Below are 14,348 nucleotides of genomic sequence, written 5' to 3' on the forward strand. Positions count from 1 at the left end.
AATAGCCAAAATAATGAGGTTGTGCCATAATCATATTTTGGTGGGGCTGAGGGTTGAGGCCACACTTAGCTGTGCTCAGGACTTACTCCTGGCTTAGTGCTCAGGGATCACTTCCAGTTGGGGATCAGATGACCATATGGGTTGCTGGGGTATTGAACTCTGGGTTGCTGTGTGCCAGGCTAGTGTCCTACCCATTGTACTGTTGCTCTGGATGTCCCCAGTACCATAATCTTTGGGAAACAAGTTTTTAAGTCTCCCTTTCAATAATTTGCAGTTTAAATCTTCAGTACAATGTTATAAGAGTTTCTAAATCCATTTTTGTTTATTTTCTCAGGCAGATGTCAATAGGAACTGTTTTCCACTTTCTCTATGGTTAGACTTTTGCCCTAATCTTTAACCTCCTCCCTACATTAGCTAACCTCCATGGTCCTTCTGTCAAACAGGTTAACCTCTGCTACACCATCGCAGCAGCTCTGATTCATAAGAGAGCCCTCTATTCTCTAGCAGCCTAATGGATATTGTAACCTAACTAAATAACGGTGTGGGTACATTTAAATTTTCAGTAGAGGTAAACACTGCTTATCACTGTTTGGTAAATTATATATGAAACAGATTCACTGATTTTTTGTCAAGTTAATTTAACTTTTCTTTCTTAAAATTAATAGAAAAAGTAATTGAAACACAAGTTAAGTAAATGTAGAGTAAACAAAGTGGATTTTCAGTGTAAGTAGCCAATAAATATAATATGGAATGGCAATTTCCTCATTACAGATGTAAATGCACATATAAATCTACCCATTAGCAATTTAAAGGATACTTAGAAATATGCCTCTTAGCTTTGTTTATGCCTAAGCCACTTTCTGCAAGGCTATTTTTCTTACTGATTATTTCCCTTTCATCTCATTTTGGTGATCTAAGTGACTAAAATAGTTAATGCTAGTGAAAAATTAATTTTCACTCTTAAGAAAGAAAGGAAATGCTGTTTAAATAAACCTTTAAGTTATAGAGATTCTAATTAAATGTGTATTTTAATCCAGACTATATTCCCAATTAGTCTTAGAACCTAACCATTAGTATGATTAAGCTATGTCCATACTGGGTATGAAACTGTCCAAAATCACTGGAGAAAAGAAAAGCCACTTACTCAGTCAGAAGGAGCTACTGCTGGTTCCCTGGTGGTTAGGTTCATTAGCTAGACAATCAAGGTCACTTTTCTGTACTGCCTTTGATTTAATATGCTTTTGATTAAATAGAATTTTTTCCATTTCTGGCGCCTTTGTTCTGCTGTAATGCATAGAGACTAAGTGAACTTCAGTTGCTTCATGAGTGAGTGATTGGTTAGAAATGCATTTATTCAGATGAAAGTGAAACTAAGATGTGAACTGGATAACCACTGTCAGGGTTAGCCTACAGAGACATAGCTGAGAGCAGATCAACATATTATTTTAAATTCTCAACCATAACTCTTTTCAAATATTCTTGTTCATTTTGGACTTATAACTTTTGTTGCTATTCTTTTTTGACATCCCATTGATTCAGTGTATTCTCAAATATTAGTAGTTTGTGCGCATGCACTCAAGCACACAATGATTAGAAACAGGAATTAGCATTAAAATGTGTTCATTGCTTATGCTGTTGGGAAATATCAAAGTAAATGATTTTTAATGTAGTTTAAATTATTTGTTTTATTTTTTAAATCACAGTGATAGGCATATCTAAAAAGTTGTTCATGATTGGATTGTAGTCATATAATGTTCCCTCACCAGTATTCTTTTTTTTAATGAATCAGTATGAGGTACAGTTATAGACTAACAAACTTTTGTGCTTACATTTCAGTCTTACAATGATCGAGAACCCATCCCTCCATGTTCCCAGTATCCCTCCCACCACTCCCTCCATACCCCCACCCCCGCTTCTGTGGCAAGGACATTCCCTTTTACTCTCTCTCTCTCCTTTAGGGTGTTGTGGTTTGCAATACAGGTATTAAGTGGCCATCATGTTCAGTCCATAGTCTACTTTCAGCACAAGGCGCTCAGGATGGGAGATGTGTGGTCACCATATTCTTTTCCTACTATTAATGGTCCCAGTTTCCCTCCCAACCCCTGCCTACCACTATAGCAGGGATTTTTCTTCTCTCCCTGTTTCTCTCCCTCTCTCCTTCTCTCCCTCTCCTTCTGGGCCTTATGTTTTGTAAGTACAGATAATGAAAGATCATCAGGTATATTCCTTTACCTACTTTAAAAAATGATCATTTCCAACGTTTGTTGTGTTGTTTGTCCCTTCTCTATCCTAACTGCCTTCGCCTCCCACACCCTCTTGTAGCAAACTTCCAACCATTGACTAGTCCTTCTGACCCCCATTTACTCTGACCTTAGATATTAATCTCACATATATATATACACGTACACATACATATAATATCTATATATAGAATGGGGATAGATGCTAAGAAATCATATCACTGGGTCATATGGTAGAATGGATATATTTCATATTGCTTTCCATAAAGGCTGAATCAGATAACATTCCCATCAGCAGTGGATGAGGGTTCTCACCATGACACTGCCATCACTGTTTGTTTTCACACTGTGATATGTACCATTATCACAGGTTTGAGATGATATCTTGTTTTGATTTGAATTTGCATAATCATGAGGGACAATGAGCACTTTTTATATGCCTGTTGGTCAACCTTGTGTCTTCTTTGAGGATGTGTCTATTCATCTACTTATCCCATATATGGATGGGGTCATTGGAATTTTTGTCACTGAGTTTTGTGAATGCTTTATATATCCTGAATATTAGCCTTTATATGATAAATTGTGGCAAATATTTTCTCCCATTCAGTAAATTTTCTTTTTATTTAAGCTTGAGTTTCTTTCACTGTACTGAAGCTTTTTAAATTTGATATAGTCCCATTTGTTATTTTTGCTCTTGCTACTCTGTTTCTTTCATTGACGAGTCCTCTGCAGTCAATTTTCTAGAGAATTCTGCTGATTATTTCCTTGATACATGTTACGGATTATAGTATAATCCTGAGATCTTCAAGATCCTTTCTTGACTATAATCTAGATCATGTCTTGATGAACTTTAAATTATCTGGAATCACAAATATTTATTTTAAAAGAACTTCTTACTTTCATCTGTGCTTGTTGAACCTAAGTAGTAAAGATCTTGATTATTGTACATTTATAATTGTATATACATTTTACTTTTTTCATACCTCCATACTTAACTATACTTACTATACATTCAGCAATAATAAAGCATAGTATAATTTCAAAAAATTACATTCCATTATGTTGAACTGTTATCATTTTGTTTGACTATGGTATTAATACCATCAGTAATAACAACTATGATCTACAATTTACATAAAAAATGTTCTGTTAAGAGCATCTCTAACCAAAGAAAGCAACCTTAATTTGAAATTTGTAATTTGTTATATTTAGGATTTTATTATTAATGTGATATTAGTCCAGAAAAATTCATATTATTTCCCCACCTTTATTTTCCTTCTCTGAAAGAAAAAATATAGTTGAAGTAGTAAGTTACTTAGAGGCTGATATGGAGTATGTTACATATAGTATTTTAGTTTGTCAAGATATGAGGAAAGTTTATTATTAGGAACTATGCCTTATATTGAATATCTGAACTATAATTGGGACTTCTAATTTTTTTAAAATATTTTTAGGTTTTTGGGATGTATGGTGCCGCCAGCAGATCAGTGCAAAGTTTACCAGGAAAGCAAACGGCCAAAAGTTAGGTATGTGGGAAACACACCCACAAACCACCTCCGGCTCAGCTATATAATTGGAGCTGTAATAATCATAGTAACACTATAGTAGCACTGTCCTCTCATTGTTCATTGATTTGCTCGAGCGGGTACCAGTAATGTCTTCATTGTGAGACTTGTTGTTACTGTTTTTGGCATGTTGAATACGCCACAGGAAGCTTGCCAGTCTCTGTCCTGCGGATGGGATACTCTCGGTAGCTTGTCAGGATCTCTGAGAGGGGCGGAGGAATAGAACCTGGGTTAGCCGTTTGCAAGGCAAACACCCTACGCACTGTGCTATCGCTCCAGCCCTATAATCATAGTAAGAAAATAAATATTTGAATGCAGACCAGAGCTAAACAGCAGATAGGATATTGACAAGTATACTGTGCCTCATATGGGACATCTTCATATTTTATTCTAAACTTTGATAAATAATTTTATTTTATTAAAAAAAATGAAGGTTTGGAAATGGGGGAATTGCTTGAGAATTTACAGCAGGAAAATGGTGGATTTGGTATTCAGAACCCAGCATTATAGATCAAAACTCTTCTGTTTCACTGAGATTCAGTTCATCGTTAAATAGGAAACTATGAAAGAGTCTTCTCATTTATTTGGATTTGATTAATTTCTCTGACAAGTAATATTTGCAGGTCTGTTCTATGTCATCTCAGACTACATTGAGAGTACAAAGCAGACGTTCTACAAAATATAACTTAAGTATATTCCAAGTGAAGTGCAGCTGTGGTTTCCTGATGCCATGGAACAGATTTTTTTTTAATATATATTCTTTATCAGCATTGTCAACACTGTCCTCCCATTGTTCAACGATTTGCTCAAGCAGGCACCAGTAGTGTCTCCATTGTAGGACTTGTTGCTACTGGTTTTGGCATATCTAATATGTCACAGGGAGCTTGCCAGGCTCTTCCAAGCAGGCAGGTTACTCTCAGTAGCTTGCCAGGCTCTCCGAGAGGGACAGAGGAATCGAACCCAGTTTTGCAAGGCAAACGCCCTACCTGCTGTGCTATTGCTCCAGCCATATTCTTTATGTAGGGTTTTATTTTGCTTCATCACCCATTTGTACATCTTTGGATATTTCCCACTGTCTGCCCATAAATGGATACATGGAATATCTTTTAATCTACTTAGCCTTTTTCTATTGGCCATTCTAATGTTTTTTTTCTTACATGTTTTGCAAGAGAGCCAATTAAATCATTGCTCATTTTGAAGACTGACATACATAGGGAAGAAGAGTCAGATCCCACAGATTTCCTTCATGAAAATGTCATCCTTCAGTATGGGAAAATGTAGTGGGCAGTTGTTGTGCTCGGTGTTGCTATTACATTGTCCTTGGGCTCTTACCCCACTGTAAGGGGAGGATTTCTCATCCCCTGCTTCTAGCATTCCCTAAAGCACCCTCTTTCTCTCTTATAATTTTCTCCAAATTGAGAGCTAATTATTCTTTAGACATGAAATCAAACAGTTTCTATAAAGGGTCAGATAGTATATATATTTTGGATTTTTTGAGTCATACTATTTCTGTCACAACCTCTTAGTTTTGCCATTGTAGCTTGAAAGTAGAGACAATACGGAAATGAGTGGTTGTGGCTGCATTCCAATAAAACTTTATTTATAGGCTATGAAATTTGAATTTCAAGTAATTTGCATGATTCCTTTTATTTCCTTCAAGGATTTAAAAATGTAACATCCATTCTTAACTCACAGTACACAAAAACAGGCAGTAGGCTGCAGTTTGCTCATCCTGACTTTAGAATGTACCCAGTGATATTGCTTCTTCTATAGTTTTAACTGGTTATCTGATATTGGAGTTTTCTATCAGGGTGTTTCTCTAAGCGTTTCCAACCTCAGGAAGATTTTTCTAATTTCTTATAGTCATGCAACTTCTACGTATAGTCTAGTTTCTTTTTCTTTCTTCCTTTCTTTCATTCTTTCTTTCTGTTTTTTTTTCTGTTCTTCTGGAACCTCTGCAAATAAATAAAATTATTAATTTATAAATCTTTGTAAGAAAATATTTGAACTTTTACATGACTTTTCACATTATTTCACCTACATGTCCCCTTGCGATTGTGTTGCAAACAAGTAAAAGAAAAGAATGTTTGACATTAACACCTTATCAGAGGCATATTGGTTGAATAAACTACCTCTTTCCTTAGGCAATCTTTGTATCATCGTCACTGTTTCTTCTGAGGTGCAGAAGTTTCTTGGTTTAATGCAGTCCCATTTATTTATCTTTGTTTCCAGTTGGCCAGTGGCATTTCATCTTTAAAGATAACTTTAGCTTCAGTATTGTGGAGGGTTTTGCCTACATTTTCTTCCATTTACCTTATGGATTTAGATCTGCTGTTGAGGTCTTTAATCCATTTTGATCTGGCTTGTGCATGGTGCTAGATAGTCTGAGACCATTGTTTTGCATGTAGCTGTCCAGTTTTGCCAGCACCACTTGTTAAAGAGGCGTTCCTTGCTTCTCTTTATTTTCCTTGTTTCCTTATCAAAGATTAAATGGTCATATATTTGAGTGTATGTGTCAGAATATTCAACCCTATTCCATTGGTCTGTGGGTCTGTGTTTTATTTTAATACCATGCTGTTTTTATCACCACTGCTTTGTAGTACAGTTTGAAGTTGGGAAAGGTGATGCTTCCCATCATCTTTTTTCCAAAAATTGCTTTAGCTATTCATGGGGGCTTATTGTTTCATATAAATTTCAGGAGTGTTTGATCAATTTCTTTGAAAAATGTCCTGGATATTCTTGTAGGGACCACATTGAATCTTTATAATGCTTTGAGAAGTGTTGCCATTTTGATAGTTAATTCTCCCAATCCATGAGCAGAAGAATGTGTCTCCATTTTTTATGTCTTCTTTTATTTCTTGAAGTATCATTTTGTAGGGCTTTTTGGTACAGGTGCTTTACCTCCCTAGTTAAGATGATTCTAAGGTACTTGGTTTTCTGAGGCATGATTGTGAATGCAATTGTTACCAAAAGTACACAAGGCACTGGTTTAACTCTACAAGAAAAAAATATCTAACCCCATCAAAAAGTGGGCTCAAGAAATGAACAGAAACTTTCTCAAAGAAGAAATTCACATAGCCAAAAGGCACATGAGAAACTGCTCTACATCACTAATCATCAAGGGAGACGCAATTCAAAACAACAATAAGGTATCATCTCATACCAGAGACTGGCTCAAGTCCAAAAGAGCAACCTGTGTTGGCACGAATATGGGGAGAAAGAGACTCTCCATTATTTTTGGTGAGAATTCTGACTGGTCCAGTCTTTTTGGAAAACAATATGGACATTCTTGAGAAAAAATAGAAATTGAGCTCCTATTGGTAAAATACCACTTCTGGGAGTATATCCTGGGGGCCCCAAAACACAGGAGAAACACCATATGAACTCCTATGTTCATTGCAACACTATTCACAATAGCCAGAATCTGGAAACAACCTGAGTGCCGGAGAACAGACAAATAGATAAAGAAATTATGACACATATACACAATGAAATTCCATGCAACTCTTAGGAAAAATGAAGTCATAAAATTTGCCTATAAATGGATAGACATGGAAAGTATAACAATGAGCGAAATAAATCAGAAGGTAAGGGCCAGAGATAGAATGACTTTGTTTTTTTGTGGTATATAAATATATATATACATATATATATAGACTAATATCCACATCCGGGGGAGCAGGGTCTAAGAGAACTGCTCAATGTTTGGAATCAACCACAAGTGTTGTGGAGCAGAGGTTAGGTAAGATAGAGAAGGGACCAGTATAACAATAACAGCTGAAAATTATCACACTAAACAAGAATTGAGTGTTAAACATTCCTAAAGGAATATACCTGATAACCTTTCAGTGTCTGTATTGTAAAGCACAATGCCCAAAGAGAGAGAGAGAGAAAGAGAGGGGCAGGGAGTGTGAAAGTGAGAGAGAGTGAGAATGAGAGAGAGAAAGAGAGAAAGAGAGAGAGCGCATGCAGATTAGGGGTGGGGAGTGGGAGATGATGAAATGAAAACTGAGGACACTGGTGCTGGGAAATGTACACTGGTAGAGGGATGGGCATTGGAACACTGTATGACTGAAACCTAATCATGAACGGCTTTTTAAGGGCCTATTTCATGTGACTCAATAAAAAAACTGTTAAATGTAAGAAAGAAAGAAAAAATAAAAGAATGACAAAATAAAAGTATGAATGGATTTGCAGTGGGGAGCTGTTTGTTTATTTTTAAATATGAATTGAGATTAAAAATATTTGCAGAAGCTTCTTAGTTTAAGATAGTCCCATTTATCTATCTGTTTTTACTTGCTCGGCCAGTGGTGTGGCATCTTTGAAAGTACCATTAGCCTCAATGTCATGGAGGGTTTTGCCAACTTTGTCTTCAATGTACCTTATGGTGTCTGGTCTGATGTTGAGGTCTTTAATCCATTTTGATCTTATTTTTGTACATGGTGTTAGGCAGAGTTCTGAGCCCATTTTTTTGCATGTAGCCATCCAGTGATGCCAGCACAATTTGTTAAAGAGACTTTCTTTACTCCACTTCACATTTCTTGCACCTTTATCAAAGATTAGATGATCATATGATTGAGGGGAGATGTCAGTGTATTCAACCCTGTTCCATTGGTCTGCAGTTCTGCTTTTGTTCCAGTACCATGCTGTTTTAATTATTACTGCTTTGTAGTAGAGTTTGAAGTTATGGAAGTTGATTCCTCCCATTTTCTTTTTCCCAAGAATTGCTTTAGCTATTCGTGGGGGATTATTGTTCCATATAAATTTCAGGAGTGTTTGCTCCATTTCTTTGAAAAATGTCATGGGTATCCTTATAGGAATTGCATTGAATTTATACAATGCTTTCGGTAGTATTGCCATTTTGACAATGTTAAGTCTCCCGACCCATGAGCAGGGGATATCTTTCCATTTCCTCATGTCCTCTATCTTAAACTAAGAAGCTTCTGCAGCTCCAAAGAAACGGTGACCAAAATACAAAGACAGTCTAAAGAATGGGAAAGGATATTCACCGAATACACATCTGACAAGGGGTTGATATCAAGGATATACAAAATACTGGTGGAACTCCACAAGAAGAAAACATCCAACCCCATCAAAAAATGGGGCAATGAAATGAACAGAAACTTTCTCAAAGAAGAAATCCGAATGGCAAAAAAGCACATGAGAAAATGTTCTACATCATTAATCATCAGGGAGATGCAGATCAAAACCACAATGAGATACCATCTCACACCTCAGAGACTGGCCCACATTCAAAAGAACAAAAGCAACCGATGCTGGCGCGGCTGTGGCGAGAAAGGGACACTCCTTCACTGTTGGTGGGAATGTCGACTGGTTCACCCCTTCTGGAAAACAGTATGGACGATTCTCAAAAAATTAGAAATTGAGCTCCCATTTGACCCAGCAATACCACTCCTGGGAATATACCCCAGAGAGGCAAAAATGTGTAGTCGAAGTGACATCTGCACTTGTTTGTTCATTGCAGCACTCTTTACAATAGCCAGAAACTGGAAGAAACCAGAGTGCCCAAGAACAGATGACTGGTTAAAGAAACTCTGGTACATCTACACAATGGAGTACTATGTAGCTGTTAGAAAAGATGAAGTCATGAAATTTACATACAAGTGGTACAATATGGAAAGTATCATGCTAAGCGAAATGAGTCAGAAAGAGAGGGATAGACATAGAAAAATTGCATTCATCTGGGGGATATAAAGCAACAAAATATGAGATCAATACCTAAGAATAGCTGAGATCAACACCAGGAGGATTACTCCATAACTTAGAGGCCAGCCGGATATTCTAGGGGAAAGGGCAGTTCAGATAGAGAAGAGAACACCAAATGAAAGGTGTTTGGAGGATCCTCCCAGGAGGGGAAATGCATGTTGAAATTAGACTATGGACTGAACATGATTGCCACTCAATGCCTCTTTTGCAGACCACAACACCCAAAAGGAGAGAGAGAACAAAGGGGAATGCCCTGCCACAGAGGCAGGGTGGGAGGGGGGGTGGGGGGAAATGGGCACTGGTGGAGGGATGGGTATTTGATCATTGTATGACCGAAACTCAGGCACAAGGATTTGTAAATCTACAACTGTACCTCATGGTGCTTCACTAATAAAAAAAAAAGTGCAGCTCAGTTGTACGAAAAAGGAAAGAAAAAAAATATTTGCAGATTCCCTTTATTATTGCTTACTCATTCATTTACTTAGAAAATATCTCTGTGCCAGGCACTCTATTCTCAATGCAGCCTCACTTTCTATCTTAACATACAAAGATGGGGAGAATTCCATACTTGTGTTCCAGGGAACTTCAGGGAAGACTTAGGGCAAATGAGATACACCTTTGTATGATGCTTGGTAGCTATTACCAATATTGTAGATAATAATTAGCAAGCATTATAAAAACTCTAGAGCTGGGCCAATTGCTCTACTCTGAGCCTTAAGTGAAGAGACTACTGACACTGTAGCTTTCTTGGTGAAAAGGAAATGGAATTTCATATGCAGGCATGATATAATGCTTAGCAAAATGGACTTAAAAGTCCACCTTAGAGTATGTTGAGTTTGCTTTTTATGTTTGCCTTACTCTAACTACATTTTAGCTTTTCAGTGATAGAGCAATTTATTTATATTTTTCTCATATTTATTGAGTAGTCTTTTTCCATGAATTGTACTACATATTGTGCAGAAAAGAGGTGTGAAAATTTAGGCTCTACTTTTGAATACATACCAAACATATATACGTTTTTAACCTCAATCCTACAGGTTCAAATGATACTTTGTTAACTTATTTTATTATTGCTTTATGTGTCTCTTTAGATCTGAACAGTGATGGCACATATTCCACATAGGAATTGTTCAGTGGACTGTGGATTGGTCAAACTATATCCCATCATGATGCATACAACCAAGGCTCTTCACTAGTAGGTATTTTCTCTTCAGTATCATGTACATGGAAATGTTAAGATTTTCAACAGAGTTTACATTTATAAAAAATGAGAAATATATATTTGATTCTGTTGCTCTCATAAACTATGGTTATGATTTTAATTTTGTTGTTCTACCAATTGATTGGAACATGAAATATCAAGCTATGATTCATCTATTATGTATCAGATGCATCTGTCAATCTGTAGCATATAGTCTAGGCAGAATTTAAAAAGGTAAGATTTATAATTTAAACTATACTTAAGTGTACAATTTAATGGCATTAATGATATTCTCTTTATTGGGAAAACTTCACCTTGTACATGTCCAAATGTTTTCCATTACCCCCCCAAAAAAATTCTGTCTTCTCTAAGTGATAACTCTCCACACCCCTGCTGCTTTTCCCTTCAGCCCCTACTAACAAAATCTATCTTCTGTCACCATGAATTTGTTTATTTTAGATATTTTATGCAAGTGAGTTTCACCATATTTGATTTAAGTCTGACTTATTTCAAATACCATTATGTTCTCAAGATCCACATGTATACCTCTCAACCACATCTATCTGTGGGTTTCATTTGTCCATTCATCTATTGACAGATTCAGTTTGGTTTTGGCCTTTGACTAGTGTGAGTAATGCTTTTATGACATGTATGTACAAATATTTGTTTGAGCATCTATTTGCTTTTTGTTGGGTGTATAATTAGGAGGGGAATTACTGTATTATCTTCTTCATTTATATCTAATCTCAATTTAGTAAATAAGTTTCTATCTTGTTCTCAAAATTCAGAAACAAAATTTTTTCTTTGCCTTCCCAGGCAATGTAGCTGTTTGTATTCACTTAATGAGACTAATCAGGATATAAATAAATAAATCCACGGTCCACGGTCCACGGTCCTCCCATTGTTCATCGATTTTCTCAAGCGGGCCCAGTAACGTCTCCATCGTGAGACTTTTTACTGTGTTTGGCATATTGAAGACGTCACGGGTAGCTTGCCAGGCTCTGCCAAAATAAATAAATAGTAAAGAAAAAAAAGAATTTAAAAGTGTAGAATGTTTCTTCTCTTAACATTCAAAACTAATAGAAAATTTCAGTAGTCTTTGGTTCTTTATTATCACATTTGCTTCTTTATTTGAAGAGATTTCAAATATTATTGGTTCAATTTTGACACAACTCAGTTTAACTGTAGCTTTGTCCAACATGATATCTGATACACTTACATAAATATCACAAGTATAATTATGTAAATTTATGTTTAGATCAGTATCATGATAATTTACCTATGATGCTCATGGTTTAATGAGAAATAGAGTGTGAGAACACCCTTCAGTTTCAACATTGATTAAATAGCATGGCAAATCTCTAGGTCTCAATATCTTCATCTGAAAAATAGGAGAAAGAATTTTTGCATTACCCAATTCATGTAATTATTTTAAAGATTTAAATGGTTTATGTGATGTTATTTGCTAATAGTAAACTCTAGAAAAATCATTAATATTTCTCATGGGTGAAATGTCTTGACCATATTTTCTATTAAAATTGGTTAATATAATCTAATATTTCTAATAATCTAATATTGGCCCTGTAATCCCATCAACGGCCAAGACCCAGAGACTATAAAACCCAGCTCCCGGAAGAGAACAGTGCAGAGTCTCCTGCCCCCGCACCTGGCTGTCCTCTCTGGGGCTCCTTGGAAGGGGGCGGGTTGAGTTTCCTTTCCCGCCCCGAGCAGAACTCTCACAGCCTAAGACCTCCAGAACCAGCCACATCCATGCTGAGACCACTCTCCACAAGCATGAAGGTACCGGCAGAGGAACAAAGGCATGCGGGTCCCGGGGCTAGATCTCCAAGCCTGCTCGGATTGGGGCTGAGCATCCTCCACCCAGATCCTCCATCTTCCAGTAGGCAGGGCTCACATCCACCAACTAGCCCCCTGGCACCGTGTAATCCCATCAACAGCCAAGACCCAGAGACTGTAAAACCCAGCTCCCGGAAGAGAACAGTGCAGAGTCTCCTGCCCCCGCGCCTGGCTGTCCTCGCTGGGGCCCCTTGGAGGGGAGCGGGTTGAGTTTCCCTCCCCGCCGCAACCAGGGCTCCGGCAGCCGAAGACCTCCAGAACCATCAACAACCATGCGGAGATCACTCTCCACACACATGAAGGTACCGGCAGAGGAACAAAGGCATGCGTGTTCCGGGGCTGAGATCTCCAAGCCTGCTCGGATCGGGGTTGAGCATCCTCCACCCAGATCCTCCATCTTCCAGTAGGCTGGGGTCACACCCATCAACTGAACCCCCCTCTCCCCGGCGCCGTGTAATCCCATCAATGGCCAAGACCCAGAGACTATAAAACCCAGCTCCCGGAATCGCGCAGTCGCATTTGCAGCCGCGCTACATCTTATCTCTTTCTTACTTTGGACAACCTGGCAGGCTACCAAATGTAAGCTGGCCACAAGGCAGAGTCTGGCAAACTCCCCGTGGCGTACCCAATATGCCAAATACCAGTAACAATGATGGGTCTCATTCTCCTAACCCTGAAAGGTCCTTGAATATGGCACTTTAAAATCTCAGGGCTAGGACAAAGGAGACGTTACTGGGGCCTGCTCGAGACAATTGACGAACAACAGGATGATCGTGATCGTGATCGTGAATCTAATATTTCATATTTCATATGCTGTCTATAATATAAATTAAATCAATAATATAAATTAAATCATACTTGATAGTAATGCTATATATTTTATACTTGACAGTAATGCTGTATATATTTTATATTTGATAAAATTATAGTTAGACAAAGTATTGAAAAAAAATGTTTGTTATACATGCATACATATACACATATACATAGACCATTCTTCACCAAACATAAAATTATATTTCTGTATCAGGTAGTGAACAGTTTATACAGATTAACTGGATTTTGTTTTTAGATATTTGCACTTATAAAAGAAAGATGCACATGATATGTTTAGATTACAGTGTAACTTCACAATACAAAGAGAACAATATAGAAATAATATTAATCATTAATCAGTTTAATTCTTATCAGTTTCCAATTTCAATCAGTATTTAATTTCTTTGTCACTTAAATCTCTTTAATACTTCTTATGATGATTCACTTTAGCTAACAAAACAAAGCTCATTTGTTTTAAGGCTGAAAATGAAAATCTTAACAAATTTAGTAACATTAAAAAAGTCTTTTCATTCAAATTTAAATGAGTTGTTATGTGACTGAACCAATATGATGAAACTGGGTGCAAATTCTTTAATTATTTTCCAGAAATTAGGTCCAATTGTCATTGAAGAATCAATGATTTATTATGGAAGATGTTTATATAGAAGTAAACAAAAACTCCAATGTCAATTAACATAAATGCTCTTGCTGACAATGTAGCATAATTCTTTTTTTCCTTTTTGGATCATACCTGGTGATGCACAGTGGTTACTCCTGTCTCTGCCCTCAGGAATTACTCCTGGAAGTATTCAGGGGACCATAGGGGATGCTGAAAATTGAACCTGGTTCACCTGCATGCAAGGCAAATGCCCTACCCACTGTGCTATCACTCCAGTCCCATAGCATAATTCTTAGTGATGGTGTTTCTTGAATCAATTTATC

General features: G+C 37.1%; 1 long non-coding RNA gene across 1 annotated transcript in view; it reads left to right on the forward strand.

Moving 5' to 3' along the window:
• Positions 1-14,348, forward strand: part of LOC130022943 (uncharacterized) — a 255,517-nt gene that overhangs the window by 150,937 nt on the left and 90,232 nt on the right. The window contains exon 2 of the long non-coding RNA XR_008792338.1: positions 10,624-10,727. This is a non-coding gene — a long non-coding RNA (uncharacterized LOC130022943). The remainder of the gene's footprint in view (positions 1-10,623; positions 10,728-14,348) is intronic.

The sequence above is a fragment of the Sorex fumeus genome, unplaced genomic scaffold (assembly GCF_029834395.1).
Source record: "Sorex fumeus unplaced genomic scaffold, SorFum_2.1 ptg000021l, whole genome shotgun sequence".
NCBI lineage: Eukaryota > Metazoa > Chordata > Mammalia > Eulipotyphla > Soricidae > Sorex > Sorex fumeus.